Consider the following 13,685-nt stretch of genomic DNA (forward strand, 5'->3'; position numbering starts at 1 on the left):
GTTAAATTAACTAAATAAGTTCCACATGCCTCAAGACAACTTAGTTTTCTCTAGAAAGCAGCCACAGCTTGAGTAGAAAGGCTGTCCCTTGCCAGCATACTGTAGAGAAGTACCTTTGCTCTCAGTGTGGAAACAGCGGTCTCTCTGCTGAGGTCAAAAACACCCACTAGAGTCAGAGCTAGAGCTAGAGCTTTCAAATCATGAGGATATAGGTGCTGGAATTTGGAATGAAATTCTGATGGTGTATGTCCATTTTTTAATTCGTACTTACAGTGCCTTGAAAAAGTGTTCATATCCCTTAAAAGTTTCCACATTTTGTCATGTTACGACCAAAAACCTAAATGTATTTTATTGGGATTTTATGTGATAGGCCAAAACAAAGTGGCACAAAATTGTGAAGTGGAAGGAAAATGATAAATGGTTTTCAAATGTTTTTACAAACAAATCTGTGAAAAGTGTGGCATGCATTTGTATTCAGCCCCCGAGTCAATACTTTGTAGAACCAGCATTCACTGCAATTACAGCTGCAAGTCTTTTTGGGGATGTCTCTCCAGAGTGACATTTTTGCCCATTCTTCTTTGCAAAATAGCTCAAGCTCTGTCAGATTGGATGGAAAGCATCTGTGAACAGCAATTTTCAAGTCTTGACACAGATTCTCAATTGAATTTAGGTCTGGACTTTGACTGGGTCATTCTAACACATGAATATGCTTTGACCTAAACCATTCCATTGTAGCTCTGGCTGTATGTTTAGGGTCATTGTCCTGCTGGAAGGTGAACCTCAACCCCAGTCTCGTCTTTTGCAGACTCTAACAGGCTTTCTTCTAAGATTGCCCTGTATTTGGCTCAATCCATCTTCCCATCAACTCTGACCAGCTTCCCTGTACCTGCGGAAGAAAAGCATCCCCACAACATGCTGCTGCCACCACCATGTTTCACAGTGGGGATGGTGTGTTCAGGGTGATGTGCAGTGTTAGTTTTCCGCCTCACATAGTGTCGTACTCCTTCCATAAAGGCCAGATTTGTGGAGTGCATGACTAATAGTTGTCCTGTGGACAGATTCTCCCACCTAACCTGTTGATCTCTGCAGCTCCTTCAGAGTTACCATGGACCTCTTGGCTGCTTCTTTGATTAATGCTCTCCTTGCCCAGCCTGTCAGTTTATGTGGACAGCCATGTGTTGGTAGATTTGCAGTTGTGACATACTCTTTTCATTTTTGGATGATGGCTTGAACCAGGGGTGGACTGACCATTTAGGCACTTGGGCACTGCCCGAGGGCCCGGGGTCAGTAGGGGGCCCCATGAGATGCCCCTGGTACCTTTCATATGCGTTTTTGGGTGTGGTTTGAGTGTGGGCGAGGACACAGGGGCCCCATGATTTCCTATTACCCGGGGGCCCCATGAGTTGTCAGTCTGCCCCTGGATTGAACCAAACTCTGTGAGATGTTCAAAGCTTGGGATTTTTTTTATAACCTAACCCTGCTTTAAACTTCTCCACAACTTTATCCCTGACCTGTCTGGTGTGTTCCTTGGCCTTCACGATGCTGTTTGTTCACTAATGTTCTCTAACAAACTTCTGAGGGCTTCACAGAACAGCTGTATTTATACTGAGATTAACCACTTGCTAACCGTGCTATAGCCGAATGATGGCTACAGCGTGGTTACCCAGATCTGGGAGGGCGTTATATGATGTCCTCCCAGAAGGCGCCCTCTTATGGACACAGCTGATCACGTGATGAGGTAAAAGGCCAATCACAGGGGCCTTTTACCACGTGATCAGCTGTGTCCAATGACACAGCAGATCAGGGAATAAATACAGTTGCCGGTTATCGGCAGCACTTGACAGCGTGAGGAAAGTACTGCCGATAACCGGCAGCTGTCACAGAGGAGATCAGCACCGATCATCAGGGCACTGATGATCAGTGCCCTGAAGTGCCACCCAGCAGTGCCACCCGCCAGTACCCTACAGTGCCACCCACCAGTGCCCATCAGTGCCGCCCATCAGTGCCACCCATCAGTGCCCCCCAGCAGTGCCACCCATCAGTGCTGCCCAGTAGTTACGCCCAGCAGTGCTGTCAATCAATTCCCAGCAGTGCCACCAGTCAGTGCCATCAGTCAATGCTGCCAGCTGGGGCTGTCAATCAGGGCCGCCCGTCAGTGTCGCCCATCAATGCCCATCAGTGCCGTTCATCAGTGCTGCCTATCAGTGCTCATCAGTACCACCTATCAGTGACCATCATTGCAGCATATCAGTGCAACATCATTAGTGCCTCCTCATCAATGCCCACCAGTGCTGCCTCATCAGTGAGGTCTATCAGTGCTGCCTATCAGTGCCCATTAGTGGTGCCTATTAGTGTAGCCTCATCAATGCACATCAGTGAAGGAGGGAAATTACCTGTTTGCAAAATGTTATAATAGAAAAAAAAGAACTTTTTTTTTTTTAAATTTTTTTACTTTTTTTTTGTCTATAGTGCAAAATATAAAACACCCAGTGGCGATTAAATACCACCAAAAGAAATCTCTATTTTTGTGAAAAAAATTACAAAAATTTCACAATATTGCATGACCGCGCAATTGTAATTCAAAGTGCGAGAGCAATGAAAGCTGAACAATTGGCCTGGGACAATTATTTTTAGTAATTCAATTCAAAAAGCTAAACTCATATATTGTATAGATTCATTATATATTGATGTATTTCAAGCATTTCTTTCTTTTAATTTTGATGATTATGGCTTACAGCTAGTGAAAACCCAAAATTCAGTAACTCAGAAAATGAGAATATTACATACAGTAGGACTAATAAAAAAGGTATGTCCCTGTAGAGTACAATATGCACTCAATACATGGTCGGGGCTCCTTTTGCATGAACTACCGCATGTTATGGAAGCCCAGGTTGCTTTGCTAGCGGCCTTCAGCTTGTCTGCATTGTTGGGTCTGGTGTGTCTCATCTTCCTCTTGACAATACTCCACAGATTCTGTATGGGGTTTAGGTCAGGTGAGTTTGCTGGCCAGTCAAGCACACTGATACCATTATCATTAAACCAGGCATTGGTACTTTTGGCAGTGTGGCTCTGTGCCAAGTCCTGCTGGGAAATGAAATGAGCATTTCCATAAAGCTGGTCAGCAGATGGAAGCATGAAGTTCTCTAGAATTTCCTGGTAAAGGGCTGCGCTGACTTTGGACTTGATAAAACACAGTGGACCGACACCAGCAGATGACATGGATCCCCAAATCATCACTGACTGTGCAAACTTCACACTGGGCCTCATGCAACTTGGATGTTGTGCCTTTTCACTCTTCCTACAGATTCTGGGACCTTGATTTCCAAATGAAATGCAAAATTTACTTTCATCCAAAAAGAGGACTTTGGACCACTGAGCGATAGTCCAGTCTTTTTTTCCTTAGCCCAAGTAAGACGCTTCTAACGTTGTCTCTGGTTCAGAAGTGGCTTGACAGTTGTGGCCCATGTCCTGGATATGTCTGTGTGTGGTGGCTCTAGGAAGCACTGACACTAGCCGTAGTCCACTCCTTGTGAAATCTCCAACAAATTCGTGAATTTTTTCTACCACACTTTTTCCTTCCACTTAACTTTACATTTACATACTTGGATACAGCCCACTGAACAGCCAGCTTTTTTTAGCAATGACCTTTTGTGACTTACCCTTATTGTGAAGGGTGTTAATGACTGTCTTCTGGACAACTGTCAAGTCAGCAGTCTTCCCCATGATTGTATAACCTACTGAACCAGAGAGAGACCATTTAAAGGCTGGGGAAACCTTTACAGGTGTTTTGAGTTAATTACCTGATTACAGTGTGAGAGTATGAGTCTACACTATTGAACTTTTTCATAATATTCTAATTTTCTGAGATACTGAGTTTTGGGTTTTCACTAGTTGTAAGCCATAATAATCAAAATTAAAAGAAAGAAATGCTTGCAATACATCACTCTGTGTGTAAAGAATCTAAAGAATATATGAGTTTCACTTTTTGAATTGAATTACTGAAATAAATTAACTTTTTGATGGTATTCTAATTTATTGAGATGCACCTGTATGTCATTGAAAAAAGAAAAAAGGACAATTTTTACACCAATCTATTTACTGTTGATTTACAGAGGAACTTTTGTTCCTTCCCTAACGATCAGTAAAATTTTTTGCAGCCTTGTGAAGGCCATGTGAATGTAGCCTTATGGTAATATCATTGTCTGAAAGAATTTTACCACTAGATGGCATGTGTGCACCATCAGTGTTGTGGCAGGGAACGTTACACATTACATATGGTTTTGATTTTATTATAATGAATGTAAATAGATTTTTATTTCAGATTTTTTTAAAATCAGTTATGGTTCATTTAATGTATGCATAATGAATTGATCACTGTAATAATCCAATTGGCAGATAAGCAGAGTTACGCAAGTGAGGAAAAATTGTATTTTGTTTAAATAGCACAAATAACTTTTGATTCCCTAAACTCTATCAACAAGTAAAGCTGGCCATACATGGCTCAGTTTTTTATGTTCAGCTAGATGGCTGAAGGAAAAAACAGAACCGATTTACCCAAGACACACACATCCAGGTGGATGGGGAATTCCTCTCTGCTGTGTCATTGTATTCTGACAGTGGGACTTCCCGCTGTCAGAATACACTGATCAGTGCTGCAGCCTATACCAACAAGCCCATTCATGAGAAGTCAATTAATAGGTTGACTTTTCATGAACAGGAATGGGCACACATGGTTTGAAATTTGTCCGGTTTCTGCTTCCCCATACAAAAGAAAAATATATTTGAAATATATTTTAGAAATCTTCTTCCCAAATATATTGATATATATTTGAAATGCTACAATTTTGGCCATATTCAATATATTTCAAAATATATTTCAATAAATATTTATAAATATATATACTGCATGTTGAAATGTGTTTTTATTACAAAATATATGAAAAATATTTTTAAAAGTACATTTCAAATACACGATATGTCCTTAAAAATATAAATCTACATTTTTGGAATCCATTTACAAATATATGTAAAAGTATATGTTAAAATTATTTTTTTATATGTTAAAAAAGAATATATTAAAAAATATATATTTTTCATATACTTTGTAATATGTAAAAAACGCATTTCAACATGCAGTATATATATATATATATATATATATATATATATATATATATATATATATATATATATATATATATGTCATTAGCAGATACGTGGCTGGATGGTGTTTAAAAAAAAAACCTGCCGGGGATCCTGATTGACCAAACATCTACATCACTGCTATTTGTAAACAAACCAGCCTGGAGATCCTTTGTTTAGTGGTGATGTTGATACAGCCACTAAATAACAGATACCTATATGGATGTTGTTTATAAACAAATCAGACTGAAATTATGGGTGATGTCATTGTTCAAATTACATACAGTGATTGGTCTGGGATCTATCGGTACGCTGTGGAAATGCAACAGGTCAGCATTGCAGAGCAGTGGGTTGTCATGTCGACTGGTAATCATAATTGATCGCTAAATGAAGCGAGTGATGTTGGATTTACATCGGGGTACATTTTACTTTTTTCTAATGAAGGACTTTGTCTCAGTATGAGTGTTTTTTATTTGTTAACTTATTTTTGGAAGGAGTAACAAGGGATACTAATGTACTCTGTATTCATACCACTAGAGAACAGGGTCTCGATATCTTTACTATAAAGGGACATTCCAGATTCCAATAAGTCCTCCACAAAAAACCCTACATCCTTTTTTCAGACAACATGTGGGGATGTGGCTATTATCCACTCAATATGGATACAAGGTGATTTGCAAGGGAGGAGGCTTTAGGGCACCCTCTTGCTAGGTATCCTCCCAATATTGAAGATATGTGACCTGTTATGATTCAAAAGGGGAAGAAGGGAGCACACACTTCTTCACATATAGGTCCTTTATGATGAGGGAATTTTTTCATGACACTTTCAGCAAGCAGAAAACCCAGCAATATTCTTTATATGTAATGTGTAAATTCTTTCGCTGTTTGACATTCTTACCGTTCTTGATAGTAGCCTGCACAGTTTTACATGTTGGTAGATTGCTTGTGATATTGACACCATAGAAGATCTTTTTTCTATTTGATGAGCTCAGAACACAGAAATGGGAGCTAACGTTTTGATATCCAGTATTTAACGAAGTCGCATATTGGAGTTGCTGAATTAAATCGCTTAACTGTTGAAACAATCTGATTGCAAAGTCTTGTTGGGCAGCTGCTCTTCAATGGAAAGCATTGAAGCCTCTGCAAAAAAACTCAATAGGACCTTTTTATCTGCATCAGTGGGTGACAGAAAATCTCTTCATTGGCACAATTCTTTTTGTGCTTCCACAGCTTCTAGTAAATCTTTTATTACCTTTAAGGCGCAGTGCTTACAGCATGTTCTTCAAATTTGGCTCTGCCTCATGACTTTGAATAATTAAAGTATTTAAAAGGACATAATCTGTCGTGAAAAACTCCTTGTGGCAGAAACATGATAGGCTTTTATTGCTGCTGTTGTTATTATTAAATAACGTGATTTACATAGCTCCAACAGTTTGTGCAGCTCTGTATAATACGAAGGGAGATGGTACATTTACAATACAGTTCAGAGGTGGAAGGATAGAAGGATTAGGAGGGCCCTGCTAAGATAACAACCGTTGGTCCCCTTCACATGGTGGGTCCGATCATGTCTGCCTGTCAGGTTTTCTAGCAGACCTGATCGAATGATCTATTCATCCCTATGGACAGATGGGTGTAAATTGACTTTTGTTTGTTTACACCTGCATATCTTCATGTCTGATCCGGGCTGCTAAAAAAAAAGAAAAAAAAAAGAAAGGGAATCCATTCTATTTTGTTTAGGCAGATAGGAGGGTAGTCAGGTGTAAATTGACTGCAGAGTCTATTTACTCCCAGCTGCCCATAGAGCAGAATGGGGTCTCTCTGTATCTCTGCTGCAATTGAGCGGATGGACATGGATGTGTCATCCACTCACTCTGCTCCCATCAGCAGGGGATCTGTGAGCGGATTCCCTACTTATTGAGATGGAGTTTGCCCCATCTGAAATGGGCCTTAAGGCAAGTTCAGCCTGTTTCAGTCTCCTAAGGAAAAATAGTCTCTGTTGAGCTTTTTCACTATAAGACAAGTATTTTGAGATCATGACAACTTCCTTGTAATATGCACACCCCAAAACTTGATAGAAATCACCCTTCCCAACCCCTTAAAGCCTGTATACCGAGTTATGACTAATCTTTCTTGTTCAACTATATTCTACAATCATTTCCTTCGTTTTTGCAGTATTAAGTGGTTAAGTGGTTAGCACTTCTCCCTAGTAGCAGGTAGGGTCATTGATTTGAATCCCAGCCATGGCACTACCTGCCTTTAGTTTCCATGTTCTCCCTGTGCCTGCATGGGTTTCCTCTGAGCACTCCAGTTAACTCCCACACTCCAAAGCCATGGTGGTAGGTTAATTGGCTCCTTTCTAAAGATTGCCCTTAGTATGTATATGTATGAATGTGAGTTAGGGATCACAGATTGTAAGCTCCTTGAGGGCATGGACTGATGTAAATGTACAGTACATATGTAAAGTGCTGTGTAACCTGACGGTTACCTGTAATGAAATAAAAAATAAATCACTTTCTGTACAACACTTAACTAAATGATGAATTTCCTGACTACAAGCTGTCTCGTTGTTATCTCATACTAAACAGTCCTCTCATATTGCTGTACAGAACACCCAGCCGCTGCATCTACACACACTGCCATCATGTCATGTATACTATATGTGCATGTGCTCATGGAGCTTACAATCGAAATAGGATAAGGAAGTGGTACAAAAGTTAATAGCCTTGGGGGAGAGGCTGATGGAGATGGTCAAAATACAGTTTTTAGGTGGAGGCAAGATAGGCTTCTCTGATTAGATACGTTTTCAGAGATCGCCTAAAGGCATACAGGGTAGGAGATAACTGGACAGATTGGAGTAGGTAGCTCCAGAAGATGAGAGAAGCTCTGGAGATGAGCATGGGAGGAGGTGACGAGGAAGCTAGAGAGCAGGAGGTCTTGCGAGGAGTGGAGTGGATGATTTTGGTGATAAATCTAGATTAGGTAGATGATGTAGATAGGGCCAATGTTGTGAATGGCTTTGTATTTTGGAGTTAGTATTTAAAATTTTTTACATTTGGCTAGTGGATGTCATAAGAGGGATTGGTAGCCACTAGGGTTGCCACCTCATCCCTTTAAAACAAACACATATGATTTACACAGGTTCTGAGGATAATTTAATGCAGATAAGGCATTAAATAGGTTTAATTACCAATGTAATCAGCCTCAGGACCTGTGTAATTAAATATGTGTTCATTTTTAAAGGGATGAGGTGGCAACCCTAGTAGCCACAAATTAGTTGGTAAGGTGGATAAGTCTAGATACACCATTCATGATAGACTGAAGTGGGTTAGCTTGTGCAGAGGTAGGCCAGTGAGAAGGGAGTTGCAGTAATCAAGGCAGTAGCTAACCAGGGAGTGAATTAGTTGTTATGATGTTAGTTAAGAATGGGCAAATTTTCAAAATATTTTGAAGGTTAAGGTGAGAAGATTTAGTCAGTGATAGTATATGGGGCCTGAAGGAGATAGCAGAGTCTAGGATTACACCTAGTACCCTGGAAAGCATGAAGAAGCATGTTGCTGCTATCAACAGCAACATGCCTGTAATCGCATCAATGATCACATCAAACGCAACTATTTTGCAGAAAATGTTTAGCGATCCATCACAGTGTAGCACTACCCTCTTAGGAATTTGTTTTGGGCCCCTATAAACTCTGCACGATCCAGCAACACTCATTGTTTTCGCACATTTGTAGTCAGTAAACAGTCCTTGAGCTAGTTTTTAGTTGTTTTTATTAAGGGGTTAACAACTTGAATGGGGTCTAGGGGTGTATGGATGCCCAAGGAACTACAAGCTTGAGGACAAACTTCTGAGCCACAATACTGTACAAAGATATGGATCCGAAAATAGTAACTATCTGTTAAGGAACACTTGGTGTACCTCCTCAGACTCCAGATGGTACCTTCTTCTTCACCCGGCTGCACTGAGGGTATTTATGGCCAAGAGATTCCAAGATCTAGCAGTTAAGCAGTCCTGGATGAGAATTAGTTGGGTCTTGCACTTGACCATCCTCTCCCTTTATCTGCCCCAGATGGTGTAGGAGTACTGACACTGCCTTGTCCTGTCAGCGTGGTGGGTTGGTAGCTGCTTTCAAGTCTTTTGCTCGGCTGGTTCCTTCCATGCTGCTCAGGATATCCTCCCTAGGAGACTTTGGGCAGTGAAGATCCTCCTGTCCAGCCACAAGCCTGTAGGTAGGCTCCCCTCCCTGGGGCTTTCTCTCAGGCTCCGCACTCCAGCCTTTTCTCGATCCATCTTCCACCCGACTCCCCTCCTGCTCAGGCTCTGCCACATTTAAGGGTTGTCCTTTGTCACCATGACTGGTCTCCTGCCTGGGGATTAGCCAAGGTCCCTCAAACATGCAGATCTGGGCCTCCCCTCCTCCGTCCCTCTTCCAGAAAATTCTCTGTAGATCCTGCCAGCCTGTCCTGAGGTGAACTTCTGCCTCACTCCTAGGCTGATTCATCCCACAAAATCCTATTCAGCTAACCTAGAGGGTGTTACAACAGTAAAAAGGCCACAGGGTCATGCACTACTGATAAGTTTGTGTTGTTGCAGCTGGCATCTGCTTTCTAGTAATTATATCTAGTCATGGACAAGTTTCAGTCTATGTATCCTACTCCTCTTACCCATTGTAAGCTCAGATATGGAAGGGAGGGTGGGCAGAGGATCTAACTAACTCCTCTCTCATATATAGTTGTCAGTAGATTTCAGTCTGCTACAATGCATAGTTTGCATTGCAAACCTAACTTGTTTGTGGTTCACCAAATGGGAACACTAAATAGCCAGATTTAACCTATTCACCTGGGCATTATTTCAATGGCAGTATTATTACTTCTCCCCCTTGTAAAGCACCCCATGCCCATTCTGATGGGGACAAGGGCCTCTTCTCCACATCCCTGGCCAGGCAACCCTGGGGGTGTGCAGTGGGGAGAACGAGTCAGAATCTGGAACTTAATTTAAAATAAGGGGCCCCTGGATATCCCCCCTCCACCACAGGAATAAATAAGGTATATTAAACACCCTAGTTGGTCATTCACAAAAAAGTAGTAAAGAACACAACATATTTGACAGTCGCATTTGAAAGTCCCATTTTAAATACATTGTCAATCATGTCGTCTAGTGATGTAGATTAATGTCAGTCATGATGGATGGCATCCACCAACTTGCCAAAGCAAAGCAAAAAGCCTGCTGAAGACTATGAACTCTTGACTCCAGCTACTAGGCTGGGAGATGTCATTCACTGTGAGGGTCTGTGAGGAGCATATTGTCTCCAGAAGTTGGCGTGTTTTGTTTCAGCAGGTTAGCACATGTTGTGAATGACGTGGATCTACATCATTTGACTATGTGACTGAAGATAGATTTACACAATGGGACACTTTTATAACAAAGGACATTGTCAAATGTATTGTATGTTTCTGTATTTTGTATCTTTTTTTATTGTGAATGAGTAACTGAGGGTACTATGTACTCCTTACTTATTCAAATGCAGAGGGCTGTACTTACTATATATCTGAGGAACTCCTTATTTTAAAGGAAGCTTCCCTACCCTGGCCAGCCATGCTACATGTTCAGCTATTGATCTGATATGGACCTCTGGGTGACCCAACTTTTTTTTTTGTTTTAAATGGGGTCCCCCTTAGAATCCATACAAGACCCTTATCCCTTATCAAAGATAAGGGTCTGGTATGATCTGTGGGGGAAACCCCACACCATTTGTTTTTTTATTTCATGGGATCCCCACTTGCAATTCCTACCAGGATTAGATAATCTCTTTACGGATAAGGGTCTGGTATGGATGTGGAGTGGAATTATGCACAGAACAAAGTCTTTTAATGACACTTTCAAAGGTATATTTTTCAGTGAATTTCACATTTGCTTTAGTACATTGTACAAGTCCACCTCTACATATGCAGAAGGGAGCATTGCAGTCTAAGGAATGGAATATATTAGCAGGCAATACAATAGTAACAGTATATGCAGTGACTCTTGTGCAAACATATTAGTTTTCTTTGAAAGTTGTCCTTTCTTAGAATACAGGAACAAACACATGATGGGTAAACAAGAGTTTCGTTTATGACTAATAAGTAGACATATATATGGATGGAACATTGTGGTTTACAGCAAAGTCAGGCCATTGGGACCCACATGTAATAGATTTCTTTATAGTGATAACATACTTAGGTTAGTAATGCACAAAGTAAAGAACACTAAAACAAATAAAGTAATATTTTAGACTTTGCATTCCTGAACACATTCAAGTATGCTAAGTATGCAGTCCATATATTTAGAACTTTAGAACAATTACTTATTAATGACAGTTTGGTGACTAGTGTCAGTGGAATGGCCTTGGTTCAGCTAGTGGGAGTATCTGCAAATGCAGCCTGAAATCTTCAAACCATGAACATAGCACCCAAACCCCTTTGAAGTCTGTGAGACACAAATGTTATTTTTTTCCTGGCCTTTTTCATGGTAAATTTTCAAGCTTTTGGTAAGTAAAAGCATGGGTATCTAGGCTCTGCTATGAGGTACCAATGCAAAAAACATAAATGAATCCAGTCAGCAGGGAGTTGCTCTTTTAATAAGGCTTTAAAGGCATCATTAGAACATGAAAGTGAAGTGGCTCACATGTAGAATGTACTCCAGCAAAAGTGACATTTAAAAAAGAAAAACTATTGTCCTTCCCCAGTGGCTTCTGTTTGTAAACCAAGCAGTCAGGGGATTCCAGGTAACGTCATTGACCAAAAATGGTCATGACCATATGTGATCAATGATGTTAGCTAGAACCTTTTGATAAAGTCAGGTGACGAAACGCGTCAGTTGGGCCGCACAGCATATTTTGTAATGAGGCATCCACCTCACATCCCCTGCTGGAAGCGACGTATCGCTCACGAGCAGCGAGGAGGATCGGAGAGACACTCTCTCTATGTGATATTCCGATACCCCTCGTGGTCTCTTTGGATGTTTGGCATGCTTTCATTTTTCTTATGTGAGTGTATTACTATGTATTCAATAAATGTTTTTTAGCGGAATCACACTATGAGTTTTTTCATGTCTTTCTCTGAAATGGAGATTAATAGTCTGGAGAATGTCCCTCTACTTAATCAGTCTCTAATTGATGAAGGGCATGCTGATTGATGATCTCTATTACGTTTGACACTCACCACAAGTGCGATTGCCTATAAAGTTTGGATGGGCCATGATATTTGGTGAGTGCCACTGAATTGAGGGAGGTTTTTTCCTCTGAAGCACATGGTGACATTTAAGTGAAGTTATCTATGCACTTTATTTCATCAATTATTGCCATTTGCTCACATGGTGATTTTGGCAGATTTAAAGGACTTTAGTACTTCACAATTTTCATTTCTTTTTGGTGGACTTATTTTTAAGTATTTTTAAGTATTTGTGTATATGATATATTTGTTCACATTTAATTACTTGTGTTCAGCATAATATCACTTTATTAGTTATTTTTATGCTATATATAGTATTTGTTTTTTATTGCGCTTATTTTCAATCTATGAGGTGATTTTTTTTGTGTACTCACTATTTAAGGCAACAGCACTCCATATATTTTACTTAGTTATTTACTTATGTGAGATGATTATTATTCACTTATTTAGTGGTTAGGTTATTCACATTCATATTTATACATCTTGTTTGCGCATTGAATATACACTTGGTATATTTATTTTTATGTTAGCTAGTTTGTTGACATTCAACTGCTGGCTGGAGAGCTGTCATTTCTTATGGGAGTGCGACAGTCAAGGATTGATGGTGTAGGTATTCGGGTTTGTGTTGGTGGGTCATCAGGGCATCAATCATCATGACTAATGATAAATCTACATCTCTGGATGACATAATTTATGTTGGATTTATATTATGTTTTTTTGTAATAAAATTATTTTTCTATGGTATGGGTGTCATTTCCTATGTTTGTTTTTGTAGTAAATGAGTAACAAGGGGCACCCCATACTCTTTTATGTTGGGGGAATGACCAGATATCTGGTATCCTGCTTTTTTAAACATAGTTTCGGAGTATAGATGGGCTGAATGTCCCCGGGATTGGTTCGCAGGATATTTAGTGAACATATCACAAGTTTGAATACTGAATCTGGACCTCATTGAAGTCAATGAGAGCAAATTTGTAAAATCAATTATCACAATGTTCCAGACTAATGTTAAAGTGGCTGTAAAGGCAGAGGGTGTTGTAGCTTCATGCATTTTATGCATGAAGGTAAAAAACCCCTTCAGAGTTCAACTCCCCCCTCAGCCCCTCCTTATTCTTACCTGAGCCCAAACTAGATCCAGCAATGTGCATCAGAGTCGAAGCTCTCTTGGCTCTCTCACTCCTCATTGGCTTAGATACAGCAGCAGGAACCATTGGCTCCTAATGATGTCAATCATAGCCAGTGAAGAGGGAGTTGGGGATGGGGCTGAGCCATGTTCTGTGTGTCTTATGGATACTCAGGGCTGTCTCGGAAGCGAGCATGTGTGAGTACCCCCAAAGC

Source organism: Staurois parvus, unplaced genomic scaffold (genome assembly GCF_062004578.1).
Source record: "Staurois parvus isolate SC_StPar_1 unplaced genomic scaffold, SC_StPar_1.0 ptg000147l, whole genome shotgun sequence".
NCBI lineage: Eukaryota > Metazoa > Chordata > Amphibia > Anura > Ranidae > Staurois > Staurois parvus.